General features: G+C 31.3%; 1 long non-coding RNA gene across 1 annotated transcript; it reads left to right on the plus strand.

The window, feature by feature from the left end:
• The first annotated feature begins 2,472 nt into the window (after nucleotides 1–2,472).
• LOC111636588 lies at nucleotides 2,473–5,321 on the plus strand. Its single transcript, XR_002758556.1, has 2 exons — nucleotides 2,473–2,556; nucleotides 2,642–5,321. It is a non-coding gene; the product is annotated as an uncharacterized LOC111636588 (long non-coding RNA).

A 5,321-nucleotide genomic window follows, 5' to 3' on the forward strand; every position in this document is an offset into this window, starting at 1 on the left:
ACCAGAACGTTCCCCACCCCCTTTTCCACTTACACTTCTCGCTTTCATTTTCTACCTATTTCCTCATTCGTTACACATAGAGAAGGTTATAATTGAGTTAATTATTACTTCATCCCTGTCTTACACGTGTAGCAATTAATAAAATTCCAACATCTTTTCCTGGAAGAACGTGAGTAATAACGTTTTCCCATTCCAAACATAGAAGGCGCCACTAGTGTCGTCCCGAATTTCTGCCTCAGGGGGTCAAAGCATCTGCAACCTTTATATATATTGTCCTGGAATGTCGATATTTGATTCACATTTGTCCCTATCTGAGCTATACACATCTTTACTGCTACTTTTTATATCGTCTCTTCCTTCTGTGATATTTATATATCAGGTATATAAAGTATGTACTAACAACACTTAGGGAGGGAATTCAATAAAGAAATCTCCTTAAGTGGACCCAAAAAAAAGGGAGGAAATTAAGCTTTTAATGTCTCGCTTCATTACTTAGGAGGTCAGTAATTATTAGGTACAGTTCCAGTTCTTTTTTTTCCCCTTGTTGTTTCGTTCGATCTGTTCCTTGTTAAACTTCAGTTAATCTATAATAAAACATAGTTAAGTATTGTGAAGACGTTTAAACATCTTCACAATACTTAACTATGTTTTATTATTATTAAAATTTATATTTGTAGAGTGTTAAAAATGTTTATTTTTAAAAAAAAATTACAGAAAATTAGGCAAAACATGTATATAAAAAATTAATCTTGAACAGAATCCTTAAATAGAAAACCTTAAATTTAAAGAATTTTTGGCACAAATCCTTGGAATTGAGGTGTTAAAGTGTCAATTTAAGTGTAATTTTTAAAAAAATTAGGCAAAAAAAACCGAATCATAAAACAAATCCTTTGAAAAATTGAACAAAATCCTCGAATTGATAGAATTTCAGGAAAAATTCTTGAACTCGCGACGTTAAAAAAAAAAAAAGTATATTTAAGTTCAATTTATCTTTTATAAAAAAGAAAATAGACACACACATAAGGAACTAAATCATGAAACAAATTCCTTAAATTAAAAAAAGAATTTTGAACAACAAACATCCTTGAACTTAAGTTTATAAAGTTCAAGGCCCATTAGATGATGGATTAACGTCGAAGAGATATTTGAAAAGTCAGTTTTTGTTTGTGATTTTTGTTTTGTCGTTTGTCTTCTTTATAAAAAAATATATAAGGGGGAAAGGGGGAAGGGAGAGCCAGGCACACTAACACATGACATCTAATTTACGGAAGTGGCGGTTGACATGGAGACCCGCCTGTAAACGGAATTTGACAGGAGTTTTGGGCGGGGTCCTCTCTATCTCTTTGCCTTGCTACATGTTAGTTAAACCTGTACGAAAAGACGCCCCTTTCCTCTATATATTTCTGCCCCTTAATCTGAATACAATTTGTATTGTTAAATGGGTCGTTTGTTACTTAATTATCATCATTTAGAGTTTCCAATTAATATAAAGCTAGCTTTATGTATGTTTAGTTTGTTTGGTTAGAATCTGATTGAATCCTATGCAGAATGTTGCAAGAATATTATTATTATAATAGTTTCGTGCGGGTGATGCTGATAGAATATTGTTATAACAGCTACGAAACTGATGGTACTGTTGTAGGGAATATTAAATATAATAGTTTACGAATCGATAAACTTAAATGATGTAAGGATATTGTTATAAAGTTTTCAAATAATGATGCTACTATAATAATAATTCAACAGCTCTTAACTTGTAATGTCGTAATAATGATGATAAAATAATATATTTTAATTGTTTTTAACGAGATATTGTTGTAATAGATCATTATATTAATTCGTTAGATTATTTTATTTAATAATAATACACGCTATTATAGTAATAAAATCAATTTCTAGAATCTAGATTCTAGAATAGAAATTGAATAATTTTTTAATAAATTGTATTGTTGAAATTGACTGATAAATAAATTAATTTTTTTAATGTAAATTTCATTCTACTACATCAATGAAATCAATTTCTACAATCTGATGACGTAATAATAGAAATTGAACATTTTAAAACGATTGCATTGTTGAAACAGATCAATAAATAAACTTAATTTTATGCTACTTCAGCAATAAAATCAATTTCTAGAATATAAATTCTAGAATAGAAATTGAACAATTTTAAACAATAGAAACTAATAAATAAATAAATTTATTATTTTTTAAATGCTACTACAGCAATAAAATCAATTTCAAACGAGCTTTGACGTAACAATATAATTCATTCGTTTAACAATTAAACTGTGAATGGATTGTTGTATTAGATTAATAAAAATCTTATTTATTTATTTATTTTTTTATTGCTAAACATAAATATTGTGCTACTATAGCAACAAAATAAAATTAAGGAACGGATACTGATGCAATAATACATTTTACGTGTTTAATAATCAAATTGCAAATGCTTTATTGTAACAGATCAATAAAATTGTTTTATTCATTAATAAACTCGATGCTATTATGGTAACAAAAATCAATTTCGTGAATACGTAGAGGTGACGTAATAACGTAAAAATTTTATGACATAACAATTAATTTTTAAACGTATTATAACGGCAATTTCAATTATACATTTTTTTTTCGTCTTTTAAAGCACTTTTATGATACTCGAAGCGTTTAGTACTGTGGTAGCAAAATGGAGCGGTTATACAAAAATTTCTTAGGTCAGGACGCCCGCAGAGATGCATTCCGTTCGTTCAACAATAGAAAATATTTCAGATAGAAGCCAAGCTTCACGTTAGCAGACTGTCGACTATACTAAAATGCAGCACTACCTCCGATTCTTCCTCCCAATCGTCGCCACGTGACCACCCTCAATTGTCCAATAGGGTGGTGGATATCTTAGTTCGGCACTTCGCCACCGGAGGGAGCAGGATGTATGGTTATAAAGCGCCACCACCGAAGCTGGGAGAGACGAGTTGTACGCTGTGCGTGAGTAAAGTAAGTTGGTTGGACCAGTAGGAACCACTAAATATTCAAACTTATTGGACTGATCTACTGCTTAACGAACCGGAGAAGTGTTTTAATTTTCGGAGATAATTTTTGTGAGATTTTAAAGGTAAGATATTCAGATAATTTTAATGATATTAAAAACAACCCCCTATGAAATATTTAAGTATAATTGTCAAGATTAAAATGGGGTGTTTTTTTTTTGTTTTTTCGATGCTTCCTTTTACTTCGAGTGACGGATTTAGGAGAGTTGCACGAGTTTTAAAATGTGTTTTATGTAATTCTAAACCCCCTATTGCTTATAAATTCGCTTATATATTAAACTTTAATATCTTAGAATGATGATAACTCCAAGTGATAGCAGTTAAATCGGGAGTGAAGTGCATCCACTATAACTCAGCGGGTTGTCCTTTACTTGTGTCAGTGGCAGATGACAGGGATTTCAAAACATATGCCATGGATTATACGAAGGATAAGATAAGCACTGATTTCCTATCATTATCACCTTATCGGGGATGATATTCTTTAGATTTTTAGCCAATTTAAGAGAGGTGAAAGAAAGGCTCCGAATAGAATTCCCTTGTATATGACTTACGGTTCAAACACCTTTTATAAGAGGTCGTGTTGCGACAGTCGTTGGTTATAAACAAACATCACGGTGTTAAAGCTTAATTGTGAATCGAACGTTACTTCCAGGTTGATTTTCTTCGTTTAATCAGCAAATTTTGATATTGTAGTAGTAGTGTTTTTATTTATCGTCTTTACTTCTTCTACCTATACGCAATAACGATTTGTATATGTAATTATTTACTGCGATATGGTTGGGAAAGAGGTTCGTGTTTAACGTCACACGCTGCTGTTTTCTACAGGGGGTTTCCCCCGCTGATTTTTACTTAGAAATTCTTTCCTATGCGACCTTCCGTGCTACCTATCTATAAAGAGGGGGGGCTATTTTGTGTTCCGTGATGTTATTGTGAAGATCCCGTATTGTATTGGATGTGAGTTGAAGGAAACGATCTATTTTTTAGATTGCTTTCCATATACCTGGCTCATTTTCGTCTTTTCCTCCCATTTTCCTTATCCCCCCTTCGTATAAAACAGTAAATTAACCATTGTGGAAGAGATAGAAGCGTGGAGGAGAAGCAGAACCGCAGGGGTTTCTCTGCTTATTTATACCACACGATTTATTATAAAAATCAATCTCTCTAATGAGAAACGAACCTCGCCCCACGAGGGGTGAAGTAGGATACAGTCGAGCGATCTATGTAAAAAATGTATAAGGTAAAGCTCTTTATGAAAAATTAATGATATCCAGTATTATACATTATCTAATGACCGCTAATTATACTTAATAGAAAGGTAAATTTATAGATTTTCGCGTCGGGTTTATACATCTTACTTTACTAAATGTTCTGATTTGTTTAATGTACTTCCCAAAGGCATACTTTCCAGGCAATTTAACTGTTAAACTTTAGAGATAATTTGTCTACATAAACGGTTACGATTCTACAAAACTATTTCCAGTTATAATCATCGAATAAATCCGGATAATCGATCAATAAAATAAGGAGCCTCATAAAGGACGTTACATAATCCATTTTTATCAAAGTTTAATTAGGAAATTAACCAATTTTTCAGTAGAAATCTCCTCCGTTATTATGAAATCTTGTTCGGTACATTAATATACAGGGATGCGGAGTTTATCCTTTAGCTTGATGGCTATATAAAAGTCTCTTTTGAAGTCAACCGTAAATAAATATACAAAATCAAAATTAGTGCCGTAATTTATGTAAGAAGAAAAGATGGGTGTGTGCTTTCCATGTTAAAAATCTGAATTATCTTCTTGAATAGCAGCTTAATCCTTGAACATAATTAGTGGAGCGAAGTTTTGTATCCTCCCATTAAACTATCCTTAAACCAGTTTTTGAGGCTGAGTGTAACATCATTTTTTTTTTTTTAATTTTTCCTCGTTACTTCACACGATAAATAAGCATAATTTCTTTAAGAATTGATAAATAATTATTAGATTATCATTAAAATATAATTTTTTTTTTTGGTCCACTCTCTTATTGAATTTCTTCAATCTCTTCAATTGTGAAAACGTAAGAATTCTTTACTTTCTCAATTGAGTTTACTGGTTTCTTTATTCTTTTTTTATACTAGGATTTTCTAGTTTACTTTCCATCGTATTTCTGTACTTTATAATCTATTTTTCCTCCATCTGCACCGTTTGATTCTAACGTCTTCACTAGTTTTTCTCTATTGTACTCTATGAAAAACCACGGTAAAATTTAAAAAGGAAATTATTTAACACGACCAAAAAA

The sequence above is a fragment of the Centruroides sculpturatus genome, unplaced genomic scaffold (genome assembly GCF_000671375.1).
Source record: "Centruroides sculpturatus isolate CEXI.00-Female unplaced genomic scaffold, Cexi_2.0 scaffold100, whole genome shotgun sequence".
NCBI lineage: Eukaryota > Metazoa > Arthropoda > Arachnida > Scorpiones > Buthidae > Centruroides > Centruroides sculpturatus.